Here is a 20,193-nt window from a genome sequence, read left to right as displayed (position 1 = left end):
GTAGACAAGTTTCTCTGAGAGAAAAGGCAAGGCCTATCTGCTACAGATTTTTCTGGAGGAGAATAAGTGGTAAAGTATCTGAGTTTTAAAACATTCCTCTTCCTACAAAATACAAAAAGGGAATTAAGGTGTCAACAAAGTAGTTATTAAGTAGATTATATCGTAAAGACATGGATGGCAAAAAACACAAATGCTTACCTACGATAGGTATTAGAATGCAGAATTTTAAAGGATAAGTTAAATGATAACTACTTGTCCTCTGGTTATGTAGCCTTAACTAGAATTTAATTCCTACATACAGATGTTATAAAAATATTTTCAGTCTTTTAGATATGAAGCTTTGAAAATGACTTATATATTTATGTGCACATGAATTAAATATGTGGAAAAATAGAATTTATGGAAATGCTGATAAATCAAAAATACGTATGCATATATGACTCTAGAGGTCCAACAGGATCAGAAAGAGCCCTCTCTTCAAGAGAACTTGATAATATTTGTGAATCTTAATTAACCAAGCTGAGCAGAAATTCACGCAGGCAGAGATTCATCACTGAAACTGTGATACTAGTTTAGCAGGACAAGTCTGTCGGAAAATTACTTACTGACTTTTACAATTTTTATCTTTTATTTTTAAATTTTTTACTTTTATTTTTAAATTTTTCTCCCTGTCCTCTCCTCTTATTTACTGACTTAAAAAGAATGATCATGCTACAGCAGACAAAGGGAATAAGCTTCCTATAATTTAAATAGTAAGTTTACATCAAGGTTTAGCAAAACTTAAAAGTGATCACATTTGTTGGAGGGCCAATCGTATTCTCTGGGCAAGCATCTATTCACCCATCTGACACTTCTACTGTGCTTTCCACCACAGCCCTTAGAATCATTACAGGAGAGTCTATGGAACAGTGTAAAGAATAGAGGAACTATTTTGCCTGCCCTTCATTCGACACAGGGAGGTACTTTGGAAAAGAGAGGATAGTTTGTCAAAGTACAGAGCAGTAGGGAAATGAGAATCAGTGAGTTAATTTCTTATTCAGTTATACATACAGCTTGAATATTCTCAACTATCCATCTTGAGATTTTAAACAAAAGCTGAAAGATGGCTCGTGTCTAGTGACTTGTTTTATCTTTATTTCAAAATATTTTAATCTCTGTGGATTCTACTTCTTTTCTGAGATGTTGGTTATTGAACATATGGTCTTTAAAACAAAGTCCATCTGGGTAATATCAAAAACTCCATTATCTCCTTTCCTATGACATGGTTCAGTAATACTAGATTTGTGCTATTTGCAATTATTTTTCTGATCAGCAATAAGTTTAAGAAATTAGAGAAAATAAATGCTATAAAAACAAAGTATTAACTGAGCTTGCATGTTTGATGTTCATGTTTACTTATACAACTTTAAAATTTTAAGATAAAACTTTTATCTAAAATAGTCTGAAGTTATCACTTGATTTGGTACATACGCATTGTTACAGAAACTGGCTTATGGCAGTTAGAATGAATAGTAAGTGATTGTCACATGATGATGGTCTAATTTGTAAGATTGTTTTATTATTTGTAATTATTTAAGTATTAAAATATTATTCATAAATTAAAAGACATTTTCTCTTTGGATGAATGCGTCATTTAAAAAGTATTTCTAGTGACAAAAATGACTGCAATCCCCACCAGCACATGTTGCTTTGTAAGAGAATCTCATCTAGAAATCACTAGTAACACTCCCTACAATAAGTGAGCACTTGCTGGTAACTACACTGGGCTTTAGGGAGCAGCCTGGAATTAGTTTCAGGGTGTTGCATCAAAATTATGTGGTTGCTGAGGAGTAGCATAAAGACTAATTGCTTGAAACAAGAAAAAATGCAAAATAATACTTGACCTAGGACTGACATACACACATGCAGGATTGAGCTCTTTTGGTGAAAGAAATATTTATCAGGGCTGCCCAAACCCATACCATAAGATTAGTTTCTTGAATTAAGTCAAAGAAAATTCCTGATAGAAAATGAATATATTATCAAAAAGAATAAGGTTTTCCAACTGCCAGATTAATCTTCTTAAACATATCTCATCTTTCCCCAGCTCATCAACTACTAGTGGCTCCCCACCATTTATTGCACGAGTCTATCTGCCTTAGCCTGACATTCAAGATGCTCCAAACTCTTTTCCATTTTCTGTTTTTAACAATTGTCACCAGCTGCCTTCCTGCCCACATTCTTTTAATGCAGTCCAGCTGCACCCCTGCAATTCCTGGAACCCACCTGTTTTTTTTATTTCACATTGCTCACATTGTTCCTTTTTTTCTCTAATGCTCTAATAGTACTGTCTTCCCTCCCTACTTCCCTCCCATCCTCCATCCACCCATTTCTTCCTCCTTCCCTCCCTAAGGGATTGATGTGCACAAGACTCAGAGTTAGGCACAGAAGATGTACAAAGACAAGGCATTGTCCCCCAACTCCAGGTGTTTATCATCTTTGGGGGTAAGAGGTAATAAACCAAAAATTACCCTGTGATGTGACAGAGCTATGATTACGGAAGCATAGAGGAAGGGCAGAGTGAGTGAGGGTCAAAGAAGGCTTCCTGGGTGTGGTGACCCTTGAACAAATTCTTGAAGGACAAGAAGGAATTAGCCATATGAAAGAAAGATGAACTAATGCAGGCACTCTACCTAGCCTAGCTCTTGGAGCATGGTAAGTACCGGCTTCACTTCCTTTTTTAAAAAATCAAGTCTTGTAGGACTTTGTGCCTTCTTTTATGTCACTAGCCATTTCTGCTTTATACTAGGGTTATCTGCTTTTATGTTCCACCTCTATCACTACATTATCAGTTATTTTGTAAAAGAACTTGAAATCTATCTTTGTAGCCTTTTCATATAGAATATATCTCTCACTTAATTGGTGCCCAATTTTTTTAATCACTTAGGTATGGCGCTCACTGGCTGCGAAACCTTGCCCACAACCGGCACTCATAGTCTTCATGATAGTTTGTGCTGTGCATTGATGACGAATCCGTTTTGCTCTTGTGTGATGAGGAAAGCTTTAAAGCACTGAAAGCTTGTTTTACTTTACAGGCAGCTTTACTTGTAATGTAAATCAGAATAGGTAACATATAATATATGTTTTTATTACATTATTTTTGAATGTTCACAATTTCATTTTGATAAATGAAAAATTAAAAAAGTCATATCACGGCTGTCGGCTAAAGTCGCTGTGTGCATTCATCTGTGGCTATTATAGTTGACACTTGGCTGTGCACGTTCATCTGTGGCTGTTGACTATAGTCGATGCTCATATCGAAGTGGTTAATTGATGATGAATAAAGTTATCAAAATAGCTAACCACTCACCTAGCCAGGCACAGGGGCAATGTTTCAGTGCAAGGTGAGGAGCAAAGGCTTGGGGCCTGGAGCTCAGCAGGGATGGAGGAAGGTGGAAAGAGCCCCTTTCCAAGGCAGTGGGGGCCAGCTTGAGAGCAATTGGCACTTACCCTGGGGAAGGGGACAGAGTGTGGGACTGAAAAGAAGGAGGCCAGTTGCGATGGGAGTGGGGAGTCTTGAAAGGAATTTTTCCATGGTATTCATTTGACTGTTTTCGCAAGGTGTTTTCTACTTCTTATATTCACTTTTTCAAAGAAGAAAATAGAAGTATTTTCTTGCCCCATCCCAATTTCTTCCCTTTTGAACTGCCATTATAAATACCAGCTGTTGGAACATCTAAAGGCAGAGCATGTATTTATAATCTCAAGGTAGAATTATTAACAATTTATGTAAAATATGTTTGTGAAACTCGCTTAAATATATTTTTAGGGGATTGTTATTTATTTCCACTGATATTTTTGGAAAACCAATTTGGATATTAAAGGCATAATGTGAAAATCAAAATAGACCAGATATATTAGTTAGGATAGGTTAACTGCTGGAACAAGTGATCCCTAAATCTTAGAAGCTTAACAGATTGCCACTTGCACAGTAAGGCTAATGCAGGTGTTACTGGCCAGCCTGACTCCTGGATGGCCGTCCTCCGGGCAGTGACTCAGGGATGCTGTCGAATGTTCTCCACTTGTCCATTCTCTGCCTTCCCCTCTCTGCTCTATGGCCTCTATGAATAGTACCACGTAAACTCCCTTACCTGTAGTTTCCAGTGGGTTTTGCCAATGGGAGGTGCCAATGGGAGGTACCTATGGGAGACTGAGGTGAGAAGAGAGGTCTTAGCTGTTCTAGCCATGGCTCATTTCTCTACCTGTGGCCACTGTCTCATGGCTAGTCTCTCACCAGGTGCCACATATGATCTCTTCTCCTCTCCCTTCAGACATGGGTGTGATGACAATTTCCTACTGCTCCTAGCCCCAGGTGCTTCATCATCCTTTGTTGGATCCTTTACCTTTGCCCACTCATGTCAACAGCCCCTTCTTTAAACTGTCTTCTCTTTCGAGTGTGCCTGCTATTTCCTGCTGGGATCCTGGCTCCTACGGAGATCTGAATTCTTTTCATTTTATGATGCTGCCATCTTCAGTGCAAGCCATACCAGGTTCCTGCTGAAGGGGAAGAGGGGCCTGTGGAGCAGGCACGTCAGATACTCATCAGGGCCCGTAAAGTGACAGAGATCACTTCTGCTCACATTCTATTGGCTAGAAGTTGTCACATGGCCCCATTTAAAGGCAAGAGAGCTGGGAAATGTGGCCCCTGGTGGGGAAGCTGTATCTGTCAGCAATTCTACATTATGGAAAATGGAACATGAATCTTTGGTGATCAGCTAGTGTCTTTATCACACCAGACAATAAAATCAGGAGGAGTTTACCCAGCCTTGACATGGAAGTAGAATCCAGAGAAGGCTTCTGGGTGGAGGTGACATCTAAGCTGAGACCTGCAAGATGGATAAATAGGAGCAAGCCAGGCAAGGGAGGAGCACGGACACGAACGTTATCATCTAGGTAGAGGGAACAGTGCATGCATAGGTTCACAACGGTAGAGACAAATTCGGTTATTTTTAATTCCTAAGACAAAGCCAAATTCTGTTGCTAGCATTGGCCATTGGTGTCATCCTTAGCATCCTAGGACTAATAAAAGGAAAAAAAAATACTAAGAATTTGAGCAAGGTAAAAAAAAATGCAATGTCAATTATTACTTTGGAAAATTATTTGCAATATCTACTACAGCTGACCATTTATATACCTTATGACTCAGCAAATTCACTCCCAGGAATACACCTAACTAACCTATGTCTGTATGCTTGCCAAAAAAGATGAATACTAAAAGATTTACACAGCATTAATTATAATCACCCAAATAAGAAACTATTCAAATGTCCATCAATAGTAGCATGGATACATAAATTGAGATATGATACTTACTCCATGGAATATTATATAGCAATAAGAATGAACGGGCTGCTTTGTTTAGAAAAAACTGTAGGGTGGTAAGATCAAAGGCTGGGAAGTGACTTGGAATTTGGCAGTGATTACAGTCACCCAGGCAAGAGATCATGATGGCCTGGACCAGGAACAGAGCTCAACATTTTGGGGCAAATTGAACACTGTCAGATCAGATTTGCTGACATACTTATAGATAGCTGACAGTTGCATCTTTGAAGTACGTGTTCAAAGAAAAGGGGACACATTAGAAATCTACAATTTAAACAACTAACATCACTTCTAAAAATAATCATATTATATTTTACTAGCTTTTACTGCCCTTTGAAATGCTGATTAGTAAGAGAATCACTTAAGCTGATAAAGTCACCTGGGTAGAAAATGATTTTCTCAAAATAGTTGCCTGAGCTCATTAGTAGTTGAAAAACATGAATGAAAAAGCTTCCTGCTTCTTGTTTTCCATTTAAAAGTTTAGCTCTGTGAGTAAACACAGACCTTTTCCCTTTTCCATCTTTGTTTTGTTTAGTAATTCTTTTATAGGTGCTGTTAGAGGAGACAACCATGTTCTGGGAGGTGTCCAGAGAATGAAGATGCTCCTGTTATTTAAAAAGTGGGTGGCTGACACAGAAACTATTGCTTGGTACAAATGTGTGTGCAACAGAAAGACACATCTCTTTGAGTCATTTATAGATATGGTAATATGCAAAGAAATTATTGTTACAGCTTAAGCAGCACATGGGTTTTTCTCTCCTCTCCAAAACACCAACATTGGTTTTTTATCTTTCCCTTTGAACCTTCTCTCTTTGGGCTGGAGTACACTGATTTCTAGGTCAAGTACAATGGTTTCTTAAGACACAACACAGATCATTTACTATTTTGTTTTAGGTTTTTTCCCACCCACACTGCTGCCTTTGCCTTATCAACTTGAGTTTAAAAGTAAATCCTCCCACACTGTTAAGTAGACTCACCAGCAAGGGCCTTGACTGAGGAAAACAAAGACACAATGACTTGCTTTGGTGCCCTAGTCTCAAAACTGGATGGAAAGGGCAGAGCAAAATGACCAATAGCAAAGACTTCAGAAAAACATGGTTCGAGATCAGTTGTGTACTTCCTTGCCATGTAATCCCAGGCAAATTACTTTACCCCTCTAAGCACAGGCCTGGCACATAGTCAACATTCAGTGACTATTACCTAGTTACACTAGTTATTATAACACAGAGTTTGACTGCCAGCTGTTGGCATTGCCTCCGATGCCTGTTTATCCCAGCCCCATGGATTGGGAGTTTTAAACTCCAGCGGGGCAGTGAGCCCTCCTCTATTTCCTCTGACTGTTGTGGCACTTCTGGGCCCTGTAATTCCTGAAATCAGAAATGTGGGAACCACCATTAACATTTCCTTTTCCTTCCACTGTCACCTCTGGCCTTCTGAGTCCTACATACGGCGCTCATACACACCAACCAGCCAATTATCTACTAATTCCTGCCAATTCCAACCTCAATATGGTTCTCAGACCAGCATTTTCCTCTTTATTCACCCAAACCATCTGCAACCCTTGGCCCCAGCATTGCTGTCTCTCTTACTCTGCTATGCTCTAGAATACTTTTCTCTACCTATTAAACATATTACATATTTTTGTTCTCTCTCCCTACTGCTTACTGTGGTCCCAGCACCTGGAAGAGTGCCTGGAGAATATTACATGCACTAAAATAGTACCTGTTGAATGAAGGAATAGATGCAGGGTGAGTAAAAGAATGGAAGAATAAATGCCCAGTCTACTACCCTCTTTCAGCCAACATTGCATACACTTGGATGGCTGTACCCATCTCCTAATGGTCCACCTGTCCCCAGGCTCGCTTTCTACCTTTTATTTCCTGGACTGCAGCAAGAGTCATCTTTCTAAGATACATACCTCATTTTGCCACTTCCTGGCTAAACTCCTAGTAGGGCTTCAATGCCCTTAACCACTCTGTGCTTATTCCCCATTTATCTTCCTTTCCTGACACTGTTATCTGACCCTTTGTGGCCTCCCTTCCCTTCAGCTAGATTATTTACCATTCCCTGATTCATCTTCTCTGAGAAAGGGTGGCTCCTTCTTCATTCCTCTTTTGTCAGCTATCTTCCTATAGCCTTTGAAGACTCAGTTAACATCACCTCTCCACTCAGGTGGCATTAGATGCCTTTCTCAGTGCTGCTGCAGCACCCTGGGGCTATGCTACCAGCACCCTGGTAGCATTTGCCAGCTTGTGTTGTGATGGCCTTTGGAAAGGAGCACCTTGAGCTCAGGCTGCTCTGTATTGTTCATCTCTGTATTTATTTTTCCTAGTAGAAAGCCTGACACATGATAGGTGCTCAATAAATGCTTTCTGAATATTACTGTACAGTACCAGGTGACTGCTGAACTCAGAGGCTACTGTTTTGGATCAATGTAATCAAGATATAATGTGAACTACACGTAGTTTTTGTGCATTTTAAAAGTCTCTAAGGAGTACTGGCATCAGGTTGTAGTTTAGTCTGTGGTTGTGGCTATATTAGACCTTCTTCAAACATAGCCCTGCTCCTAATACATGTCATACTAAATGGTACTTTATACACCATTACCGAATCTGAGATGACCTGCTCTAGGGAAACAGTCTCTAGTGTATGGACAAAGTCACCATAAGCCATAGTCATTGATCAAGGGCAATAGAGCATATTGCCAGCTTACAGTCTTCTGCCCACTGGCGCAGGCCATGGCAGGTAACACTGGCTTAATATAAACCTGTACAAACAACCAAGATAAAAGTACCTTATCGACCCACTACAGTGCCACTCACGACCACATTTCCTGGCCCTACTGAAAGCCTCTGTGCATGAATATTTTGCCCTCCCCCAGTTCCATACCTCTGATTAATTTTTGGCATGGAATTTTCAATTCCCAGCTCAGGAAATGTTGCAGTCATTGAGAATGCACCAAACAAATTATATCCTCTTTTCTTTCTGGCATATAATAAAATAAAACATAAGTCAAAGAGCAGCAAATGGGAGGCCAAAATGCCATCTTCAGTATGATAAACTCTGAGATGAGTTGTAACTTATTGTGAGAGTCAAGTGGGTTTCCTAAATCTGATCCTAAGAATTAAGTAGCTTTATCCATCCAGTCATAGGCAATTTGGGACTGGGCCAGGCCTCCCCATAATGAAGAACTGCACAACTAAGACAGGTCATGAGAAAGCAAGGGGGAACTCCCAGGCCCCGTGGGCAGCTCACTCCTGAAGAAAATGGTGGATAAAGTATCTGAGCTCTGCTCTGCCTCTCCACTTCCCTCAGGAATGAGCGAAGCAGTGGAGAGAGGCTGAGGGTGGGCGCTAAGTGAGCTTCCTTGGTATGGAGCACATAATAAGGGCTCAAATAACTTCTGTGATTTACTCAATAAAATATGTATATTGGAGGTATTGCTGTTCCACATTAGTGTTTTGCAACTTTTGAGTTCCTGTAGTTGCCTGCTGTACTGGGATATGTCTGGATAAACGTGGTAATTTTGCAGTAGTAAGAAGACTGGATGACTCATTTATGGATTTGGCTTATCACGAACTCTAATGATGGTCATATAAAATGTCTGCTGTATGTTTTGCCTGTATTGTAATGTAACCATCACAAAACAAACTGAAGACATTTCTAAGCCTTGACTCATAGAAAAAAATAATAGCGACCTTTTTTTCCATGATCATTTTGTATTCTTTATTTTCAACTTCAAAGGAAGTGAAATAGCCAAAAGAATAAGTTTACTCAATTTATTTTCAAACTGTAACCTCCTTTCAGGCTTCTAACTTGAAGGCTAGTAATGGATACATTGCTTTGACCTTAAAGCATTAATGTTGCATTTTAAAAGCTGAGTAATATGTGCCCATGTGATGTTTGTTAGATTCAGAAGCTTGATCACTTAATAATGTCACACGGTCCCTATCACTGTACAGTATCGAGTGACCTGCTAACCTGGAGGCTGGTGTTTTGGGTCAGTGTAACCAAGATACAGAGGGAAGTGATGGGATGGCTGACCTTTCAGAGAGTCTTAGGATCTATGCTGCAAAAATGTGCCGGCGGGCAGGTTTATCTACCGCTGGCTCTCTAAGAAAGCGCAGGGCTAGTGAAAACAGGGCAATGCTGTGCACCTGTATCTGCCTATTTATGGCGAGTGGCCATTTCCCTGGCAAAGTGGGTTATAAAATCTGGGCTCCTGTCAAGTGACTCATAAGGAGATCCTTTTTGGCTGTTAATGGCAAGAATTGGTCAGTTTGAAAAATCCTCAAGTTCTTATTATTAATTTCTTGATGTGACCCAGCAGTGAAGTCTATTGCTAGTAAAAGGAAAAGAAAATGGGGAGATGAGGGAGGGCAGTGGGAGAATGAAGATGGGGTCTCATCTTGAGGGGTTCACATTTGAGCTAGGGAAATAGACACATACAGCCGTTTGAAGAGTATCAAAACTTTGGTCAGTAAGAAAGATAATTTAAGGACATATAAAATACCATGGTCACATCACACCGTCTCTGAGATTTCTATCCTTTCTGTGTCTCAATTTCCTCATTTGTTATAACTATCGATTTTATGGAATTAAGAGAGGGTTGTATAATACTTACAAGGTGCTTAGCACAGTGGCCAGCCCATAAAAATATCTCTATGACTGTTGGTTTACAAAAATACTACCACTAAATATGGGACTTGTACCATTACATCATTGTAAAGCAATGTGCCTGGGTCATATTTTCTCAGGTCTCTGAAGAAAAATTTTATTAACACTTAATGTTATGGCATTTTGTACAGGCATGAGAAACATGTTTTGTTGGCATAAGAAACATTTACTTTCCCCTAAACCAGAGTTTTGCATTATCCATTATATGATCCCTCTATACACACCTGAGTGATAAGTCTTTCAACTCTAAAAGTGAAATGAGAAAAGGATATGAAAGGAAACTCACAAAATAAGAAAAACGAAAACACAGGAAAAAATAAAGATGCTCAACATCATTAACAAACAAAACTATTACTAAAACATCAATGATGCATTATTTTCATGGGTCCCCTTGTAAAGATTAAAATTGTAATTCTCAGTATAAAAGGCAGAAATGGGCTTTCTTATACTGGTGTAGGTAAAAGTTGGTTCAAACTTTCTGGAAAGATAGGTATCAAAAGTCTAAGGTTTTTCTTGGTCCGAACCAAGTAATTTTACTTACAGAAATCTATCCTTAGGAAATAATCATGTATGAGTGAAAAAACTTATCAGTATTGTTTTTATTTGCTGTTTCTTCTCCCAAAACATCTTTAAACTTCAACAATAGGAAGATGGTTAAATACACTATGGTATAGAAACACAGTGAAATGCTATACAGCTATTTTAAAAGATAGTCAATAAGAAAATGCTTTCTTGATGTAGTGTTACATGAAAAACGTATACGGTGATTGAGATTTCATTAAAAGTTTTCACTGAAAATAATATTCATAATTATTATGATTCTAATTGTGTGGGAAAATGTTCATAATATATCACGTAGTTAAGAGAAGTAGATTATAAATGATATGATGGTACAATAGTAATTTTATATAAAAAGTATATTTCTAGATGATATTGGAACAATACACATTATATATGAACAACAATTATTTCTGGAAGCTGGGATTATGTATGATTTTATTTTACCATTTGTGTTTTCCTGAATTTACCTGGTTTTTCTTTTAAGATTTAGTTTTAATTATACAAGTAGTAACAAACATATATTTGCTATAATAAGATATTCAAACAATACAGAAGTACAGAGTAAAAAGTGAAAATCCACCTTCCATTGCACTTCCCCCAAATGTCCCAGATGTTGATACCCTACTTAGGGGGAATCACTGGTTATGGTTTTGGGATATCTTCCCAGAATCCTTTCTATGGGGTCCAGCTACTCCTCACTACACTGTCTGGGACTTTGAGGCCAAGAGTGTAGCTGTCATCACAAGCGTGCTCTCTTTGGCTCAGTGCTAGGGTGATGCTGTAATCTGAGATGCCTTGTTCTTTAATTGGAAATCTTTGATGAAATATTCCAAACTCATGTCACATGGCCTCTGTCATTACCCTAACCTTAAAGTGGTACTCTGTTGAGTCTTCCTAATAAATAAATTCTAATATATATATAATATATATATATATATTAAGTGGCTTTGAAATGTACATCAACCCCAATCATAATAAAGGAAATGTAAATGGCAAGTACAATAAAATCACATTTTTCACATATAGTCTCAAAGATCAAAGAGTTTGCTAACACAATGTGGGAAAAATAGAATATTTCACACTTCGCTGGGGGTAGTGTAAAATGCAATGTTTATTGAGAAGAATTTGGCCACATTTTCAAAATTAAAGTATCTACAGATGATCAACCCAGAAAGTTTACTTCTAGGATTATAACATACATATAATTGTATATGTGCAAAATGATTTATGTATTATGTACAAGTCACTCTAGCATTATTTATGATAGCAAAAGAATTGTAAACAAGCCAAATTTTCATCATATTTAAGTAATTTATTATGGCATATCCATAGAGTGGAATATTATGTAGCAGTAAAAAGAACAAAGCAGTTTCATGGTAATAATAAAAATAACAAATAAATAAGTGGGATGTTTGTAAAAGGGCAAATAAAAAATTGTATCTGTTGGCATCCCCTGGGAGGGGAACTTGTTGGCTGAGGTATTAAGTTACACATTAATTTACAACCCTTCCCCACCCCAAAGGTTTTCCAACATACCACCCTGCTATTAATATTTCCTTCATAGCACTCATACCTTCTGAAATTATGTTGTTTATTATGTATATTCTTATTTATTGCCTGTCTTCCCTTTATCAGAAGATCAGCCATGCAGGAGGGAAAGATACTGTCTGACTGGTTCACTATTCTATTGTCAACACCTAGAACAATATCTAACATATGGAAGGTGCCTAATAAATATTTGATGAATGAATGAATGAATAAATTTAGACGAGAAAATTGGTAGATCTCAAATATCAAAAAAGATCCTCTGTCCCCAAATCTAGACAGTATCTTTGGGGCTTTGCATTAATCTTACTAAAGTAGGCATTAATTATTCTAATTTTGGATGAGGAAATGAAAGCTCAAAAGACTTAAGTAACTCAAATGACTTACCCAACTTCACCAATCTGATAAACAACAGAATTGGGGTTCAAACTCTGGTCCTATCTGATTCCTAAATCTGGGCTCTATTCCTTCTGCCCTACAATTGTGATGTTTTAACGACCATAGAGAGAGTTATTGACAAAGTATACCTCGATGTTCCACAATGTATAAATTAAGTGTGTATAACTATGAAGATTAAACATTTATTAGAAATAGTACTACTATAATTTTCACATATCTAATGAAAACTCATGGAAATTGGTGATAAAGGATGCTTTATGAACTCTGTGAGAACAATCAGTAGCATGCACTCCGGGGAGTCGGGAGACATGGGTTCTATTTATGGCTATGACACTAATTAGCTCCATGACCTTGAGTGTGCCCCAGGACCTTGCTGTGTTTCCTGTCTCTTGTCTGTAAGGTGAGGGAGCCAGTTTCTGGAACTTCCGACATGCATACACTCACATAGACAAACATACAGACACAGACACAGGGCAGCCTTGTAATTTGACAATTCTATATATGATACAAAAATGAACTAGTTTATCCCATCCAGACAATGGGAACCATCTAACTGTAAGTCAGGTAGTAAAGAAATGAAAGGATAGAACCACTATTCTTCCAGTAAGATGTTAGTATTGCCACATATAAAAATCTATCTTATAATTTATGATGTTGTTCTAAAAAGAATTTTACAGAAATGTTAAGTAATGTAAACACTCTTTTCCTCTTTAAAGTGTGAGGTAGCTAGCTTGAGGTTAAAATGATTTTTAAGGTGTGTTGTTTAGAAACTATTCTTCACATTGAAAAATCGAGTAGACAATTATGTTTTCTGTTATTGGCATAATGAAAGGGCCTATTGGGAGGTTAATCCAACTGGGTGAATGAGGTAAGGCGTCCTATTTATTTGTCCTTGAATTTAGTTCTATAAAGAAGCACTAGAATTCTTGATTAAATTCCCTCCTCTTTGTGGCTTTGTAATTTAGCTATTATTGGGGGGAAGCTTCAGAAAGTTTTAAGAAAAATGATTCAGTCAATTAATTAAAAAGAATAGTTGCACCACAAATTAAATTCTATGGAATCTCTGTTCATTAGTTGAACATCTGGGGGACCCTTGACATTCTCACAGATTTAGGGATCCCCAAAACTTATGACTGCTGTAGTATACAGGCAATAAAGATGCTGCCTCCTTTCTCCCAAGAGTGCATTTCTCCCTCCCACCTCCAAGGGAGACAGTGGAAAAGGGAAGGGCAGAATTTCAGTACTACCATGTTTCCCTGAAAATAAGACCTACCCATAAAATAAGCCCTAGCAGGATTTCTAAGCATTTGCGCAATATAAACTCTACCCCGAAAATAAGACCTAGTGATGGGCGTGGCTACGCAGCGTATCTGCACAACCCATGCATTTCATCGCAGAGCAGTAAAGAAGATGAGCAGCCCTTCTCATCTGCCCCATGAGAGCTCTATTGCTCAACATGAGAGACTGGGGCCAATGGTTTTAAAGGAAATAGAGTCGCAAGAAATTCAGGATGGAATTCGGGGTTTGGAGAGTTATGATGATGTTACAGAAGATGACGACTTAACTGTATTTGAATAAATGTAGATTGTTGTACCGTACTTAAAAAAATAACACATCCCCTGAAAATAAACCCTAGGGTATCTTCTTGAGGAAAAATAAATATAAGGCCTTGTCTTATTTTCGGGGAAACACGGTAAGAGCGCTGCACCAAGACTTGGCAGTCCTGAGTTCTAATTCTACCTTTACCATGAATTTGCTGTTACTTTGGGCAAGTGACCATCTTTCTCTGGGCCTTTCCTATTAGAAGGAAGATTGGAGCATAAAAGCCCCTGAGACCCTTTCTGAGTCAACTAGTCTATGATTTTAGAGCTGAATTTTGGGGACATTCATGGTCCGGAGCAGACTGGTTGAAGGAGCTGCCTCAGCAGAGGGCTATTATGAGTGAGGCATACTTGAAACTGAAAAGACTGGGAGCCCACTGTGATGGAGTCCCCCAGTGGCTGTGCTGGGATTCCCATTTGCAGGTAGGCTCATGGCACAGGGCCACCTTTGGTTGGTTTTGTGCTCCAGATAGATAAGGCTGTCTGGGGCAATCCTGAGGCCTACCTAAGCTATTCAGAGGAGCCAGGAGAGAATTTTAATCTGACACAGGCTGCTTGACTAATTGGCTTTATGGAGCTTGTTCTGGAAGTAGCAAAACAAGAAGCAGTTCTCCCAGGAGGAGAGGTACTATTTGTTGAAATGGTTATATTTAATAACACAAGACCGCCTGGGACAGAGACTGATACAAGATGTTATTTATTCTCCCTCTAAAATCTAAAGTGTTACATTCTTCTAGGTCAAAGCTGTGTCTTTCTTTTCCACCTGATTTTAATGCAGATAATATCTATTTTAGTAATCAAGGAGAGAGAATAAAGGACTATGCTCAGAACTCATTAGGTTACATATTTTCAAATTGCATTTTTATGAGGGATTTGATGCAGTAAAACTAAATGTCCAGATAGTGGTCCTTTTTATTTGGGATTTTTCATGTATTTGTTATGGTATAGTTAGTCATATTAAAGAGTCCCAGACCTAGAGGGCCCTTCGGAGACTAATCCCTGATATGCTGGTACACTGGCTCTCCAAAAACAACAGTCCAGATTTGTAGCGCCTGCTGATTTCTGTGGTGTAAGTACTTTCACCATGTCCAATTTCAAGGCATCAATGTGACATCACTGAATGTGGACTTGGGAGGAGAGGCACAGAATTGGCTCTTGCCATCTGGTAAGAGCTGGTCTCAGCATACCCCTGGACATTCTCAATCAACAGATATGCAGTTGCTGAAGAATGCAGAGATGATGGTGGACTTATTAATGGAGGATACCTAAAGGGCTGACAGGATTTACGGAGTGGGCAGTTTCTAGGGAGAGGACTGCATGAAAATATGGGATCTGAGTATAATCAAAATGAAAGCTGCAAGACTGAGCAACATGAGTGCTGGGTCTAAATCTGTTAAATATCAACTTAGGCTACTAGAGAGATGATCGGAACCAAACCATTGAAAAGCAGATGTCAGTATACATTATATTTGACATAGGATGGGGGTGATGTCCCAATCAGTTGAAAAGAAAGTATATATAATAATTATATTTCATATGTATTTATAATATATGCTATATTTTATATATTAACTGTATATTTCTTTATATTTCATATATTTTCATATTATTATGTGACATTAATTATAATATTAATAATTGATCATTAATATGACTCATGAGTCCCTGTTTTGTCCAAGAGTAGAAAATGTAATCATTCTAATTCTAGGTAATTCAATCATTTTATAAACTCAGTCTCTTTGGGTTTTTCTCTCCCCTCCTATTCCTTCACACAAGGCCCATCTGGTTCCTCTGGAGGGGCAGGCCTGGCCATGGCCTGGGGGCAGAATCTCAGATCTGAATCCATCCTCTGTCCTGCTGGCTCCACGAAGGTGTAGCTTGCACTGCTTGTCTGGCTGGTTGGCTTATCTGGCCATAGCATGTGCTCCAGATGTCCCTGGCTGAGGAAGCTGTGCTCCATCTTAGCCACAGGGACACCTCCATGGGTGGAGTTCAATTTCTCTTGACTTGAACCTAACTCACTGCAGGTGGCACCCAGCTTGGCTACCATCCCACAGCCCCTGCTGCAGGCTGCCCTTACTTCCAGCAGCAGCAAGCCCTTGGCAGCCATGCTGGCCTTTGATTACCTTCAGCATGTCTCCCAAAAGCCAATGAAAGGCATTCAAATCTTTTTCACTTCATCAGGAGCATTTGTGCAAGGTGCTATTCTTAAGCTGACAATGCTGCCATTTCTATTCTTCTGTGGCTGCCCCACGTGGCCTGGGCACTGCAAGCCTGAATCCTTGGAGAGTTTGCCTTTTACAGACTTACGGGAGCCTCTGTCTCTATACTCTTATGATTGTCTCCAAGCTCCTCCCAGTCCAGAGAGGATTCTTATTTCCACCCTTAAGAAATCTCTCCTGTGTTTCTTTGCTCTCTGGTTCATGGTTTAAAACCTGTGCTCCAAGTCTTCCAGGCTTGCTCTTTGGAACCCAAAGCTTTTACCTCTTGAAATCTGCATCTCTTAAAAATCTAAGGGACTTTGTCTTCAAGATTGCTGTTTTCACTTTAAATTTATAAAAGCCTATTTTTGTACTCAAATCTAAGAATTTGAATATTTTTATCATTTTGCTTGTTTATTTGTCTGTTTTGGAATCCTCCCTTCTTTGGTACAATAAGCCAAGGGGAATTTGAGGTGTTTATAAAAAATAAAACTATATGAAATTTAAAGATCCCTAAGGTGAATTTCAATGTCTGATCTCAGGATGAAAAAAGTATGTTTCTTTCAAACCTAAAAGTATTAGAAGAAATCACAAGAAAAAAACCAATGGTTTTGATTACATAAAAAGTAAAACTCTTTTATGATAAAAAAGCACACAATATTAAAAGGAAAAATAATAGGCTGAGAATATCTTTACCCAAACATGAGAGAAAAATGATTAATATATTTTATACATAATGAAATCATGCAAATCAATTGAAAACACTAAGGCTGCATAAAAATAGACGAATAGAACATAAACATAGAAGATATACTAATGACTAATAAAATCAGAAATCAAATATAAACAATTAAAAGAGTAAATATGTTAAAAGTGAGAATTTTCAATGCTGGTGAGGTGTAGCCTCATATTGCTGAAATGTGTGCAAATTGGGATAACTAGGATCTTTGAAAAAGTTTAAACCCTTTAATTTCATAATTCTACTCCCAGGTATTTGGAAGTTAAAAAAAGAATGGATATAAATAAAAAACCAAATCAAAATAGTTGTTAAGATAATAGTTCATAAATTACAGAACATTCATTGCAGGATTATTACATAACTGTTAAAATCTTTCTAGGGCTTAAATGACTTTGCTCTTTAGTAGCAAAAGAAAAGAACATAGAGTTAGGCATATGGTATAATCTCAACAGAATATGATATAGTATATAACAAAGAAAAGGATGGGTGAAAATGTGCCAAGTGTTTATTTTGGGAGGATGGCATTATAATGGTTGTTGTGTTCTTCAAAAAAAAATTCAAAATGAATAGATATTGCTTTTGTAATTAGAAAAAAAGTATTCTTAGGCTAAGGGCAGGCAATTGTACTTTCTTTTGGGTAAACTTTGAGAAAGTTCTTATAAAGTGCCTTTTTCCTTCAATATCCCAGCCATTAGACTATTTAGTCCCCTGTCAATAAGAGAACCTTTATGATCTATGAGCATAAAATTATATAAAGTGTGAATGACAGTACTTAAAATTACATGGGTGAGATTTCCAAAAATGTTAAAAATGAATACCTTTTAGAAGATAGATGTCTTTGACATCTTGAAAAACAGTCTCAAATCTTTAGCAAGCTGTCAAGTGACATCAGCTAGCTGTCAAATGGAGCAGCATTTGTGCTGTGCTTTACCCTTTATGACACACCTGTACACTCATCTTATTTCTTTATTAACCCTCACAACACTCTAGGGCAGGAATAACTACTATCACCTTCAATTTGTCACTAGAAAGCCAGCTCAGGGTTAAGGAACTTGCCAAGGGCCAGAAATACCTCTTAGGTGTTAGACACCTGATTTAAATGGGGACCTTCTTGAGGGAAATCCCAAAGTCACTCCACTGCACCACACAGCTTCTCTACAGCTTTCAAGTAACCCAGTAGAGTCCTGGCAACAACACAGAAATGTTTAAAAGAAATATTTTTTACAAGATTTTTCAGACTTGAAGCTCTGTTTTAACTTTTGAGAATATGATGCCATCTGGAAGTGGTATCCTGTTTTAAAGCTGCAACAGTGATTCATGATTTTCTGACCCATATATACTGTTTACTAGTTTTATTCTTCCTTCTTCCCAAGACACTCTGTACCAGACAGGAGACAGATGGCTGAAACATTGCGACATCCCGGGTTGCTTCATGGTACCACTCGAGGAGTCCCTTTACATCATAGTCTGAGTGAATGGCGCCTTCTGGAATTTTTCAGTGCCCAGCCTGTACAGCTGCATGTGGCCCCAGTGACACTTGGATGAATTCTGCTTTTCACTGTGGTACTCAGCTCAGGTAGTGTTAGTCCTAGGATTGGCCAGCATAGGGCTCTGAATCCTTGCACCATGAATTTTGCTCTACCTACTATAGCCGTAGCACTCTTTCTGAGTCCTAGGTAACATTTACAGCACAGAGGACACTCCAAGAAAGCAAATCTTTGATTATTAGCCTAGCTACAACTCCCTTCCTCAAACTAAGTAGTTTTCAATCCTGGGCACAATAGTAATATCTACAGACTCTTTGGCTTGTAACAGCAGAGTATCTAGTGGGTAGAGTCCAGGTATGCTGATATACATGCCAAAAGGCATAGGATAATCCCCTCACAACAACAAATTAACTGGCTCAAACAGTTGCTAATGCAGAGCCCTAAATGGACACTCTTCTTGATGAACTGGGCTGGTCCATTTGTGAATCTTGAAGATTTTCTTGGCTCTTTCAGTCAAGTTTTGAGTGGGAGCAGCTTAGGCTTTAAGTCCTTTCCCCAAAGTCCACATTCTGTAGTTTCTTGGGAATTTTCCATTCCTTCCATGAGAAAAAGTCTTTTCTGCAGAGGTCTTACACTAAGCTACTCACCCAATGCCTTTTGATGAGTGGCAGTGAACTTCCATTCATCAAAAAGGTTTGATGCAATGAACTCTTTAGGGTGCAAAGAGTGTGTGGCTGGAGTAGAGGGCATGGCCTTGAGCATGCCCTAAGACTTCTCTCCACCTTTAGTCCTGAAGAGCTTCTGCTGGGGGAGAAGAAAGAATGCATACCTGTGGGGAATGGAGCGTATGGCTTGGAGCAGACCATTGACATTTGTTGATCCTCTTGTTTTATCTTGAAAATACATGTGAATATTTTTATTCTAGTCTGTAATATATCTATGTTAATTTTTATAAAACTGTTTAAAAATTATCAGATACTTTCCTAATTTTGTTTCTCCAAGCCTTTGAATAAAATGAAAACTGTGAACATGCATGTGTTTACCCTGTTGCTTTGCTTATATGTCCATGTAGAGCTTTTCTCCATTGCCCTTCTTCTGGGGCTTGGCAGATACCAACCCCAAAGTTCTTGGAATTTGAATTTGTAAAGGAAGTTGTGGGGAATCTGATGAATCTTAGACCCAGCCGAGATGGTGATCACAGACAGAAGTGGAGAGCATGGATGGAGATTGTCCGGCCTGAGTATGTGCCTTAGAAGGACTAATCTCAGCATCTCTGCTCTGCATACGGCAGCCGTGAACTGGAATGTGTATCACGTGAAAGACAGGCTTGGCAGAGAGCTACTTCTACAAGCTCTAGCCAACAGACACTCAGTAGGGTGGGCCTGAGAATTGAATTGATATCAGTTCTTCTCCTGGTCCTGAGGAATGGGAGGCAAACTGAAATAGAAGCTACTAGCCAGGAGTGCGGGTTGCAGCTTGTGGAAAAGAGATGCAGTTTGTGGCTAGTGGAACAGCACTGGGTAAAGTTACAGGACTATTCTTTTTGAGGTGCTTGCTTTAAAGGAGAACAACTCCATCAGAAATCAAAGATAAAAGGAATACATTATGAGCCTCCTAATGTT

The sequence above is a fragment of the Microcebus murinus genome, chromosome 1 (genome assembly GCF_040939455.1).
Source record: "Microcebus murinus isolate Inina chromosome 1, M.murinus_Inina_mat1.0, whole genome shotgun sequence".
NCBI lineage: Eukaryota > Metazoa > Chordata > Mammalia > Primates > Cheirogaleidae > Microcebus > Microcebus murinus.
The sequence above is the reverse complement of the archived record's forward strand: the minus strand, read 5'-3'. Positions refer to the sequence as shown.